Source organism: Balaenoptera physalus, assembly GCF_965194825.1.
Source record: "Balaenoptera physalus genome assembly, chromosome: 11".
Lineage (NCBI taxonomy): Eukaryota > Metazoa > Chordata > Mammalia > Artiodactyla > Balaenopteridae > Balaenoptera > Balaenoptera physalus.
This window is the reverse complement of record NC_138896.1, coordinates 42,385,425-42,399,900: the sequence shown is the minus strand read 5'-3', so window position 1 is coordinate 42,399,900 and position 14,476 is coordinate 42,385,425.

Sequence of the window (14,476 nt, the reverse complement as noted above, 5' to 3'; positions counted from 1 at the left end):
CATCTTCCTTCCAGACTCAGAAGATGAGGTGTCATCCTGTTCCTGGGGAATTCTTCCATCTATGATTTTTAGTCTTCCACCATTTCTCTTAGTCCTTCACTTATCTCTTGGTTCGTATACATCTTCAACCCTTTTCTCATCCAATGACTTCAGCCCCTGAGTAGGATTCAGCAGACGCTATTGACACTCTGTCCATATTCCCATCATCCATACCTTTTTAGGACAAGCTGGCTGAAATTGCATCCCTATGAGTTAGTGATCAGAGCTCCCTCCTTCCCCGGTCCCACTGCAGAATAGTCTAGAAGTGCTAAGAATTAACACCCTCCCTGTAACCCAGAAGAAGCCCTTTAAATAATGCATGGAAGAGTTGATGTATAAGTACCCCACTCTCCTTATTCTTTGATGGGTTGTCTCTGATACCCACATACACATAACTCTCACCCTGAGGTAAGAGTGGGAGCCCCACAGTCAGAAGGGATTGACAGTGGTGCCCTAACTTACTTGTTTACAGCACATGGTTAAATATTACCGTTTAAGTGTATCTACTGATTATACTATCTCACTTCAATCATTTCACTGTCTCAAAATTGACGAAAGCTTTCAAATATCCCTGCAAAGAAACTTCACATTGCAAGTGACATATTTGACACAAATTCTACTACTAATATATTCCTTTAGACTAGTAGTTTTCAATAGGGGATGACTTTGCCTCCCAAGAGAAGTTTAGCAACGTCTGGAGACTGTTTTGATTGTCTGGACCACAAGCATCTGGTGGATGGAGGCTAGGGATGCTGCAGAGCTTCCTAGAATGCACAAGACAGAACACACAACAAAGAATTATCTGGCCAAAATTGTCCATAATGACACTGGTAATGAACGCTGATTGACACATTACAAACATTTTTAAACAACTAACAAGAAATCAGATAAAAAATAAAATGCTCATATCTACTTGCAATTTGGATTTACATGAAGGTTGATCAGATGAATCTCCAATAAATGATTCTTCAACATAATAATCAATAACTGTAATACATAAATACTGGGGTGGATTTTCAAAAACTGGAGGTGTAATGTATGCATAACTAGAAAGGTTAGATTGACCATGCCACACCCTCTTTCAACATGACCATTTTCCTTGGATGAGCTTCATTTCCAATGAGAAGAAAGTGCTGCATTTCCTCTTCTTGTGATTTTTACTACCTTCATTACACAGGAACAATGGAGGAAATCAGCACCTTTGGATGTTTCCTAGGAAAGAATGAAGTCAATCAAATAATTTGTCTTAACACTAGATCTTAGCTAGATGCTACAAAAAAGGACTGGACACTGGAAATTTTAGTCACGTTTATCCAATTGTCCCCTCTCATCCACAGTTTTCCTTTCCGTGGTTTTAGTTCCCCACAGTCAATCGTGGTCTGAAAAAATTAAACGGAAAATTCCAGAAATAAACAATTCGTAAGTTTTAAATCGTGCACTGTTCTGAGTAGCATAATGAAATCTCACGCTGACTAGCTCCATCCCACTCAATATATGAATCATCACTCTTTCTGGCGTGCCCAGGTTGTATGTGCTACCCACCCATTCATCACTTAGTGACCATCTCAGTTATCAGATCGACTGTTGGGATATCCCAGTCCTTGTGTTCCAGGAACCCTTATCTTACTTATAATGAGCCCAAAGCACAAGAGTAGTGATACTGGCAATTCAGATATTCTCTTACTGTGCCTAATTTATAAATTGAACTTTATCATAGGTATGTATGTATAGGAAAAAACATAGTATTATACGTACAGGTTGGTACTATCCAAGGTTTCAGGCATTCACTGGGGCTTTTAGAATGTATGCCCTGTGGATAAGAGGGTAGTACTATAATTGGAAGTTTTCAGATATATTTAAATAGGCAAAAATAGGGAGAGAGGGAGAGAAAGAGAGAGAACTCAAATTTTAGAGTAAAGAATTTCAATGAGACATAAAGAAAACTTTTGCCTACAAGGTGTAGTTGTTTTTGGATTAGGTTTCTAAGAGGGACTGGAAGATTTTATACATTGTAATTACAATATATGTCTGTATATGTACATATATATGTCTATTTAATACACAATACACATTGTGTGTTAGAGAGTGCACATAATCTCTTTGGATCTTGCAGTAGTCCATAATGGTAGAAATTATATTTATTAGCCCTATTTTCATTTTTACAGATGAAGAACTAAGACTCAAGTGACTATGCAAGTTCACAGCCAATGATGAAACTGTTGACCCCAAGATCAGGGCACACATCCCTGCCCCATCCAGCCTTCCTGTTTAAGTATTCACCTGGTCATCTTGACTAAACCCTGCCCTTAGCCCATGACATGGATAATCTATCCAGATTCTTTCCAACCCAATGATTCCTGAGGTGGGGAGAATATGAGAGGGGGTGGAGATCTAGCAAAGGATCATGGGGTTTTTCACTGACTGGTTCTACATTGTAAAAACAGTCAAGTGAAATCCTATTCCCCTGTGGAAGTTTACCAGTTAATGCAGACTTGGTCTCTAATTATACATTACTGAGAAAATTGAAAAAAAAAAAGTAAAAAATTAGTAGATCCATGAAATGGAAAAGAGAATCTTACAATAGCTCCCTAACGAGTAATAGTTCAGGATGCTGGGCCCAGGTCTAGGCATGTAGCAATTTGTCTCAAAATCTTCTCACCTCTCACAGTAATTAAACAGATACTTTGGGTTTACTTTCCCCTTGTCTTTTACTTTTTTTGAAATAGCAATGTCAACATCTTTTTCCATTAAAAAAAATTTTTTTCCAACACAGAATTGCATGCACAGCTATTTATGTAGCATGCATTTGCAGATTAAGAGAGTCTAGTGGGAATATTTCATTTATACCAATAGGCACCAAAGCAAACCTCTAATGGGCCAAGAGAATGCATCCAATTTGGGCCTGGAAGGAAAAGAGAGGCCCTGACCAAGGCCACATTTTACCTCCCACCTGGTCTCCACTCTGGTTCAAAGACATCCTACAGAGATTATGCTGCCCATTCTTTGTCTTGATGTAAATAGGGGAGGAACCTATGAAATCTCATAATGATAAGACCCAAAAAGAAAGAAAAAAAAAAAATCAAAGAAAATGAAAGAAAATGCAGGAAGACAAAGGCGATCATAAAAGACTACAACAGAGAAAAAGCTAACAGAAAAAAAGTTATTAGAGGAAAAAGTTTGCATATGAGTGAGAACAAAATTTTCTTTCACATCAAAATTCTAATTTCAATATATTTAAACAGGATACAATAGGGGATGCAAACAGTTATCCTCTAGAGCTAATAAAAATTTTTTTAATTAATGCTTTATTTCACATGAGGCAGTTGAAAATAAGAAATAGGCCTGCTATCTAATTCTCTTAGCATGCTTTTAGCAGAGCAATGCTTTGAGAAAAGGCAGTTTTAGTCACTCATTATTTTATTCAAAAAATAATAATATATGTATAAAACTTCAAATGTACTCCAGGCACTACTATATTTGGGGGATACACAGATTAATAAAACCTAATCCTAATCCTTACAGAACAACCCAATATATCCCGGGAACCCAGCTTGTAAAAACATCTTTGCAAGGAGTCTTGATAAGTGTTATTACAGAGACCGTCAGAGGGTTTAATAAGAGCGCAAAGAATGCAGTGGCCAATCCTTCCTGGTGGAATTAGGAAGGATGTTACTAAGGAAATGACATTTCATTTGAGGCTTAAAGTTAGTAAGTAGGATATTTGTCATGTAAAGTAGATATAATTCTAGACTGAGAAACAGAACATAACACAAGACACATTTGAAAAATTGGTAGGGGCCAGATACTTTTGGATCTTGAATGACAAGGACACACCAAGTACAGACTTCACTTTAAAAATAAGAAGGAATATTAGTCAGTTGTTTTCCCTCACCCCCAAACTTTTTTAAGTAACAACATACATTTTCCTTTAGGGATCTGCTCTTCCTCCAAGCCATGGAGTCTTGGTGAAGGTGACCATCATAGGTCTTCATCTCACCACTTCTGGAGATCTCATGTGACATAAACTGAGCCCGTCACTCTCTCCTGAGAACTGAATCTTGAGTGGAGTGACTGGTATGAGTTATTCAGAGACTGGCACCCCCACGACTGGCCAGGAGGTACTGACCAAGATCCTTGGTTAGTCAGCTTTTCTTTAATTTCTGTGAATACCAATATCCTTCAAAAAATTCTTTTGGGGAGACCTTCGATTAACCATAGTCAGTATCTGTCATTTTTAACTAATGAATCCTTGGGACAGGAAGTTATTCCAAATTCATAACAAGACAAGGATATGGTCAGAATGGCATTTTTTGATAGATCATCAGGCTAGCAGAACAGAGGATGGATCAGATGAGGATGAGACTGGAGACTGGGAAACTATTGCAGGAGTCTCAGCAAGGATGATGAGAACTTGGCCTTGAAAAGTGGTTCTGAAATAGAGTAAAATAAGAGAGATATGAAGCAGGTAATACTTATAAAATGTTTCACTGAATGTGGAGATAAAGGAATAGGGGTCACCCAGGGTGAGTTCCAGGGTTCTTGCACTTATGACTAACTAGTAGCAGTAGCTACAGAAGAAGAAGTTTGGGGCAAAAGTTAGCTCAGTTTGGAATCTATTGTTTGATTTTCTGGTGGGTTCTCCAGATGGGGATGTCTAATGAGAAACTGACTTCCATCTTTGCTAGAGTTTAGAATTGCAAGTCATCAACATATAGTAAGAGCCATGAACATGAATGACAGTGCCCATGGTCAGCCAGGGCTAAGGCAGGACTCTGGAAGGAAGCTATTTGAATAGTCTAAATGTGTTTGTAAATGTGTTTGCAAGGAATTTTATTTTAGAACCTCATGGGCTATACTGAAAGTTTTTTTATAATTTTTTTCATAATCTATATGAAAATTCCAAATATTCCTCAGATATTTGTTTTATGAGAGACATCATGGTATATCAGAATGATTCTTAGCTTTGGATTCAAGTCAAAAGTAGATTGAAATTCCTTACCAGCCATGTGACATGAGTCAAGTTATTTTATCTTCTTACGGGTTTGGTTAACTCACATATCAAAATAGGAAGCATAATACCAATCTTATAGAGTTGTTTTGAGGATTAAATAAAGTAATCTGTGAGAAAGTACTGGAAACATTCAGAAGCTCCTTTCCTTGCAAAGGAATGATTAGTTCACAAAATGCTGATCTTAAGCCAATGTATTTAAAATCCAAAGGGACTCCACTGTTTCAGCTTGTGGTCCTAATGCATTCTCCTAAAATGACTTAAAACTAAACCTAATCTTATCTTCTTTGTTGATTTGTATTTATTTGGAAATCTTTTTCAAAACCTAACTGTTTCATCTATATGAAAATGTGTGAATAAGGCCAGCCACTTTCTCAATGATCTCTGCACAAGTGAAAGGGGCATTCCTAGAATATGGCAATAGCGTTTACTGCCTCATCACTACTTTTAATTTGCAAAATGTGAAAAAGCTCTGAGCCTGTGGAATCTCCACTAGCTTGAGGTAATCATCCTAAACGTACAATTCCAGTACACCTAATGTTTAAAAGCCCTTTCATTTACAAACCCATCACCTCCCTCTGAACTCCTAACCCAGTGGTTTGCACACCAGCTGCAGAATAGAATCACCGGGGAAGTAAAAATTATAAAAAATAAAAGTAAACCAGTCTCCAGGTCTTATCCCAAGAAATGATGATTTCATTGGTACAGTATGAAATATGGTAAAACTCAAAAACAGCTGCTGGAACCACACACTCAAAAGCTGTTTCATTTTTTCAATCACTTTTTCTCATCTCTTGTCTATTAATTTCAATGTTACAGACCCAGGGCCTTCCCTCAAGTATTTCATGATTTGTGATATGTCCTCTGTATTCATTGAAAAATGAGTCATTCCATATATTTGTGCAATACTCATCCATTTCTTTATCACTTTTAATTTATAAAAATTATCTCTACTTTCCATCCCATCATGTCTTTTTCATTTCGGCACTTATTTTGTACTTATCTACCAGAATGGGGTTTATCATGATCATAAATTATCTCAAAACTAACATATGAGTGGCAAATTTCCTGTCTATGACTCAAGAAACACAATGACCAAAAATGACCTAACATTACTACTAACCCCATCTATTGGTGATGGGTGCTTTTAATTGCAGCGTAATTTCATTCACAGAGTGAGAGTCCATGAATTGAAAATTTATAAGTGGAAACGCTTCTGTGAAATAATGCCATTTTCAGCAACATGGATGTAACTAGAGATGATCATACTAACTAAAGTAAGTCAGAAAGAGAAAGAAGAATACCATATATATCATTTATATATGGAATCTAAAATATGACACAAATGAGCCTATCTATGAAACAGAAACAGACTCAGACATAGAGAACAGATTTGTCGTTGCCAAGGGGGTTGGGGGAGGGATGGAGTGGGAGGCTGGGGTTAGCAGATGTAAGCTTTTAGATATAGAATGAATAAACAACAAGGTCCTACTGTATAGCACTGGGAACTATATTCAATATCCTGTGATAACTATAATGGAAAAGAATATAAAAAAAGAATGTATATATATGTATAACTGAATCACTTTTCTGTACAGCAGAAATTAACACAACATTGTAAATCAATTATACTTCAACTTAAAAAAAAGAAAAGTTTCTGTACCAGATATATAATAGCCACTCAATATATATTAGTTTCTTCTCTAGATTATGCCCTTGCTCCACCCCTCCCTTTCCTATCATTCATCTTTGGATAAAAATGTGCATTAGGAAGACCTTAAATTGTCTAACCTTAAATTCTAAACTCTTGTGGGCTATTAATATTCGGCAATCTATTTCTTCTTTTTTTAGAATAGAACGGAGTTTGTATTCATAAGCGGGGATCCTGAGGGTATTCACTTCCCATTTACTCACAGAAACAGTGGTAACAACCCATTCGAAAATGATGATGTTCAATCAGACCAGAATGAGGCAAATGAGATAAAACACTGTGTGAGATGGTTGTGTGTGGGTTGAGGGAGGGATGACGGTTCTAGGCAAGGATAGGGTTCCCTGTTTCTCATCATAAATAGGCACCTTTTTGTGTGTTTTACAGGCATCGTATGTTGTGGGTCCTTCCCTCCCCAGCGTGAGGCAGGAACCACAGCTGATTGGAAAACCTGAATCATTTTGAGCAGCTGCTCTAGTGAAAACCAGGAGAGAGAAAGAAAAGTGTTTCCATTATCACAAACAAACAAAGGGGAGATTGGAGATGAAGGACTACCTCTAAAATATTTCAAAGCTCCAAGAACAAAAAAAAAAAAAAAAGGAAAAAAAAAGAAAGAAAGAAACAGGAACACATCCCTTCCACAATACAGAGGGATATAAATAGCACACCTGAAATGATCTCATTCAAAGCAGTGTGTTCAAGAAAAGAAAGTGTTGGGTTTGGAATTAAAGAGGACCAAACTTGGGTTTCGACTTTAGCCCTCATATTTTGGTGTATTTTTTTTAGAAGTCACTTAATACTTCTGCAAATCAGTTTCTAAGTGAAATGACAATAAATAGACCAGTTCAGCATATTTTTCTCCCATGCAGGCTGTCTGTGTGAAGGACATCAACAGTAAAGACCATGAGCCAAGCTGAACCTTCTTCCATGTTTCTGCCCCTCCTGCAACATGGTGCAAATCTGATGCCCATACGTTTTTACTGCTGGACTCAGAGTCAGTCTAAGCAACTAATGACCATCTGAAGCTGTATTGGCCTCTGTACGCCAACACTGAATTAAATCTTGGAGACAGAGTTTTGGGTGAAGTAGAAAAGAATAGCCTTATTGCTTTGCCAGGCAAAGAGGGCCACAGTGGACTAATGTCCTCAAAACTGTGTGTCCCAACCTAGAGGGGGCAGTGAGGAGTTTTATAGTAATGGTTCAAAGAGGGCATGATCCACTTCTGAACATTTTTCTGATTGGTTGATGGTGAGGTAAGTGGGAGTCAGAATCATCAACCTTCTGGTTCCAACCAGTCTGGGGTCTACGTGCTTGTGGGCAGCATACAGTTAACTTCTCCCACCTGGTGGGGGTTTCAGTATCTGTAAAAAAGCCCAAAGATATTGTTATGTGTATCCCTTGAGGGGGAACCTGGACCCTGCCCCAAGGCTGCATTATTGTTTCTTGACTCCTCCTCCATTGTCTCTGCATCCCCTCTCTTCCCTGATTAATAAATGCTTGAACCTGCCCATTGGAACTCAGGGAAGGTCATGGAGGCTGTATGAATCCTATTTCCTGTAATCAAGAAACAGGGGACACAGAATGCCTTTTGCGCCCAGGAGCCCCACAGGGTACTGCTCGGTATCACATCTGATGAATTTGTATCAGATTCTGTCTTATATTTTTATACCCCCAAAGCAACAAAATCTTCAGCATTATAAAGTCTAGTTCAGTCGTGTAAAATTTACACCACCAAATAGCTCTCCTAGCTTCTGTGTCTAAAATAATGACATTCAGCTTATTTTATAGCTGTCCACAATAATATATTGGTACTTATGTTCAAAGGTTCCTTTTAGATAATTTTTCCAAACAACTCTTAGTTTGAGTTTGAGACATCACTTAGATAAAAACTAGTTGCAGATTTTTAATAGTAATTTTTTGGCTTGCCTGCCCTTCTATGCGGTGGAAGTTGGTTATTCCACTTACATTCAGGCACCCAGATGCCTACAGTATCATGAAGAAGGGAAAAAGAGAAAATTGCTTTATACTGTATGACAATATTGAGATTGACTTATGAAATTTTAAAAGTAAAGGGTAAAGTTTTCTGGAATTCTATTGCTTTCTCTAAAGGATCAACCAACCAACAGAGACCATTCCCAGGAAAATGATATGCTCAGATGATTTTAGATCAGATTATTTAGGAATCTCATTCCTCACATGGCTTCATTTATTGGCTATGATGCCTTTTGAAATCTATATCTCCATCTAGATTTTGCTTCAAATTCCTCACCCACATTTTAACTGTATACTGGATACGTCCACTTAAACATCTCTCAGTGATCTTAAACTCAATATTTGTAAAACTAAATTTACCTTCTGCCTTTTCCATTCCCCTCTCTTTTTGCCTCCATTCCCACCCACAACACACACACACAAACACACCAAAATACACACACACCCACGCACACACACACACACACTCTTTCTATGTTCCAATATTTGTCAGAATAGGCTAGCCTTATTCTGTATGAACAAACAGTCCCAAAATCTCAAAGCATAACATATAAAGTTTATTTCCAGCTCACACAAAGTCCTCTCTTGACTGGGCAACAATCCAGAGCAGCTGCCTTCCATGGCATGACTCAGGTTTCTCAGCTGCTTTGATTCTGTGGCTCTACCATCTCCACATATGGCCTCCCTGCTTCTTGCCAAAGAGGAAGAAAGAGAGGAGAGGATGGCTCCAAGCTTTCTGTGGCTTCATCCCAGAAGTAGCAGTCATCACCTCCACTCACATCTCATTAGCTGGTGATGGTTACACGGTCTCTCCTCACTGCAGGGGTGTTGCCAAGTCTAGTTGTCCACATGGCAGAAAAAAGGAACAGGAAATAAAAACCACACAGCATCGTCTTTAACTGAATGTCCAATTTCAGATTCCCAGGCCAGAAACTATGACTTCATCCCTTTTTCTCCATCACCCCCACACTCCATCCATGCATAAGTGAATACCATTAATTTTGCTTTCTCTATATCTCCTTAATCAGTCCACTTTTCTTTATTCCCCCACTTAGTAAATTCAAACTCATGCCACCTCTGTCTTTGATGACCACAGCCACTTTCTCACAGGGCTCCCTGCCGCCAGTATTCTCTCCGTTCTATTCTCTACACAGCAACCATGGTGATCCTTTAAAAATACCAACACAATCATGTTGACTTAAACTCCGGCTTAAAATCCTTCAGTAGCTCCCCGTTGCTTTAAAACAAAATGCCCAAACCTGCAAATATGATTTATAAGACCCTGTATTACTTGGTATGTGCTTACCTCTCTAACTGCACCTTTTACAAATTCACTCCTTGTAGTGGGTGCGGTGCTGTGCTGCTCGGAGCCCCTTCAAGTCCCAGGCCCTTCTCTCGAGTCACTAGAAGGTAGCCAGATAACAGTTCATGGCTGAAACCCTTTTCCAGAATTGCCTTCTACCAAAGGAAGCTACGTCACCCTAGTTTACTCCTTCACTGCCACCCCCATTCCCTGGGCAACATTATCCAAGGTCAGTGGAAGATACAAACACCCTCTCCTTGCTTTAATCTGTGATACATTTAAAGAGCCATCCTGGTTCTAGAACTCACTATGTGGGAGCCCGAGATCCCTGTTGTAACTTCATCACATCCCAACTTTTCCCGCTGCCCAGTCCTGCCTCCCTCCCCCCCAGACAGGTGCTGTCAACTGAACACACTTTCCAATAACCTCCTACACTGACATCTCTGTCCTCGACTCCATTTCTGGGGGAACCTAAAACGTGCCTCAAACTCTGTGCTGCAGCCACTTGAAATACTCACAGCACCTAGAAAGTCCTTCTAGACCTTTGCTCATGTGATGTCTGAGGCCTGGAATGCCAATCCCACCACCTTGATTTTGCCTGATCTACTCATCCTTAAGGACGTGAAGATCACATCAAGTCAACAAAGAACATCACAATCGAAAGAGGCCCTCTCATCAAGTCCATACTGAGTTAGGGGATATATATATTTCCTTCTGCCCTCAAAACCCTACCTACTGTATAGCACAGGGAACTTTACTCAATATTCTGTAATAACCTATGTGGGAAAAGAATCTGAAAAAAAATGAATATATGCATATGTATAACTGAACCACTATGCTGTACACCTGAAGCTAACACAACACTACAAATCAACTATACTCCAATAAAATTAATTTTTAAAAAAATGAAATTACCCAGACTCTGAGCAATGCAATCTTATCAAATTGCACTGTAGTCCCCTGTGAAGTGGGGTCCTGAGTACTCTCAGATATACAGTGAAAACCATTTGGAGTGACAGGATGGACCTACCATAAAATCTGTGACCCCATCTATTGGCTCTGGGCTTGAAGCTCAAATACATTGTTTTTTTTAATTCTGAACATAGCCCTTGCTAGCACTCTGGGCCCTTAGCACCTTCTTCTGACCTGGGAACCTCTGAATCCTCAGAACTTTGCATGGGGGCCTTGGGGAGACAGAGATCTCCCTGGATTCCTCCTATTGCACCTCCACCCCGTCACTTATAGGGCATGTGGATGTGGCAGCAAGCTGAAGGCTAGGATTTGTCCAGAGATCTTCAGCCTCTCCCATGTTACATCTTTCCCTTCTCTTCTCTCACCAACCTCAGGGGTAGCAGCTGGCTTTCTCCATCTTCCCCCAGTACCCTGAGATTTTCTCTGCTTCTTCAGTGAAGTCTTCCACTTATCTTTGGATATGCTAAGGACATAGAGCAGGACCCTAGGGAGTCTTCTGGTCCAGACCCCTCCCCCATATCCTCTGCTTTAGCTCCTCTCTGAGGTACCCAGATAATAGTACCTGATGCACATTTCCAGAGTTGTTTTACAGATACCAAACCCCGAGCAATTAACTACTTGATGATCATGAGCACATAGCCGCTAGACCTACTGGAGCCCGAGGATTGATAATGTTAACCCTTGTTACCTCACTATGAACCAATCAGAGAACTGTGCACTAGCTGACCACGTACCATGGGACGCCCTTCCCTCACCTGGCCTTTAAAAATTCTTGCTGAAACCCATCAGGGAATTCATATATTTTGAGCACTTAGCTGCCCTGGACTCCTTGCTTGGCACCTGCAATAAACACTGCACTTTCCTTCATATCGACCCAGTGTCAGTAGATTGGCTTTACTGTGCATGGGTGAATGGACCCAAGTTTGGTTTGGTAACAAAGGAAAATAAAGCAATTTAGAAAATCATTTTCTCTCTCTGTTGCAGAGCTACCAACTACCTACAAAGGTCAAGAAAGCCAGCTTTAAAATTTAAGACCAATCAGTGACCTCTTTTTTAAGCAATTTCTTCCTTTGTTCCTTGAAACAAGAAGCCTGGAGGCTCAGCTTGAGCTGCAGAAGAGCCGCAAGGAAACACGTTCAGGAAGGATATGAAAATGTGTGGGTTTCATATTTGCAAAAAAATGTCCCACGTCACATTTATTCATGTGTCTGCTGCTCCAGAGTGTAAGTGTCCTGTCAGCAGTAAGTATTTTTATTTGTCTTTGCAAATTCAGTGACTAATAAAGTGCATAGTACATGGCAGGTGTGCAAACATTATTTGTTGAAAGACATTCAGAATATCTCCACCTCTGACTTCAGGTCTATTACAATATTTCTCCTGTTCTGAAGAGCTCCATCTTCTATCTCTTTAAACTCTTGCTTCTTCTCTTTTTTTAATTTTTTTTGAAAGTTAGGAACTGCTTATAATTTTATTTTTTATTGGAGTATAGTTGATTAACAATGTTGTGTTAATTTAAGGTGTACAGCAAAGTGATTCAGTTATACATACACTTGTATCTATGCTTTTTCAAATTCTTTTCCCATTCCCTGTGCTATACATTAGATCCCTGTTGGTTATCTATTTTAAATATAGCAGTGTGTATATGTCAACCCCAAACTCCCAGTCTATCCCTCCCCCCCATTTTTCCCCCCTATCACCATAAATTCATTCTCTAAGTCTGTGAATCTGTTTTTGTTTAGTAAATAAGCTAATTTGTATAATTTTTTTTAGATTCTGCATATAAGCAGTATTTGTCTTTGTCTGACTTACCTTCATTTAGTATCTCTAGGTCCATCCATATTGCTGCAAATATTGCCTCTTCTCTTTTAATTTCAGTTAAAATGTATACTCTGAGATACTGGTCTCCTCCATTTTCACCAGTAATCCACACATTTGGATTAATAAGAAAAACAGGCTAGATCCATGTATATATAGTACATATTTGCACTTGTGGTATACATTCAATGTATTTATTTTTTGTTTATTAATAATTTATTATTTAATCTTCTTTAACTATTGCCCAGACTCTAATCTCCTAAAGACAGAAAATTATTTTTTATATCACTTGTCTTTGACTGGTATAATTTTTTTCTGCATACAATAAAAATAATGTTAACCAACACACAGAAATATATAAGTAAAGAAGATAGACTTTAGAATCGTAAATAACTTCAAGATATTGATTCCAATTAGGAGTTGAGGCACACATGAATTTCTAAGCCTGGCTAAGGCTACATAGCTATAACAATCAAAATAATAGATAACATTTTTTGAACTATTACTCTAAACCAGACCATGTATTAATAATTTTACATGTACTACTTCACAGCATCTTAGAACGTTACTACTGGAAAGGTTACTATTTTACAGGTGAGTTTAAATAACTTGTTCAAAGTCACGCAGTTGCTAAGTGTCAAAATCATAATTCAGATTAAGACATTTTAGTCTATAATCCATGATTTTAAATATTACAATACAACACTGACTACTTTCTGCATATCTGAGGAATCTTTCTGTTATTTCTATGAAACACACTTTCTACTCTACACACTAGTTTTCTAATGTGATGAAAGGGTTATGGTTGTTACGCAGTGAGGCAATTTAAATGGACTCTAAGAGTATGGTGCTTGAACCCCAGTTTGAGTCCTCTGCTTTAAACCCAGGCAATCTCTTCTTAGGGTGTGTTTTAATGAAAGTTCCCCCAAAATGTTCCAATTTATTCTAACAAACCACCCTCCTTAATAAGTCTAAGCTAAGCTAAAAGTAACATGGAAAACCTATATCTGAATATAATTAGAACATGGACATACTTATTAATACTTATTAGGAGTAAAGGCTGCTGCAGGAAACATATGTACAAGGAAATCTTTGAAAAGAGATCTTTTGTCTCTAAGTGCTGCTGCGGCCACCCAAGCAGCTGCGACTGTGAGTTTTAATATCACTATCAGTCAGTTAAACTTCTTTTGGTTACATGTAACAGAATGCAACTTGAACTAATGAAGGTAAAAATAAGAACATCATTGGAAGGGCACATGGAGAGCTAATGTAAGCAGGGAGGCAGGTGCCGCTTAGGAGTCAGTGGGACCAGTGGCTGCAAAGCCAGAGGGAATTCAGATGAGTCCCTCTCACCTATATTTCCCTCCATGCCTTTCCTTCTTTTGACTCTCATTGCAAATCACATTTCTGTGTTTATCTGTATTCAGTGTGGAAAAGGACCCTGAAAGCTTCTGAGACAATTCAACATCCAGCCACCTACATAGGAGGTGAAATTAATTCTCTCATGTCAAAATCCAAATTTATGGGGAAGAAACGTATTAGTCCAGCCTGAAACATGTGCTCATTATGACCAACTAGATGTGGATTGAGCTATATTCTTGAGCTGGGGTTTTGTTTCTGTACAATTGAACTGGGAGCT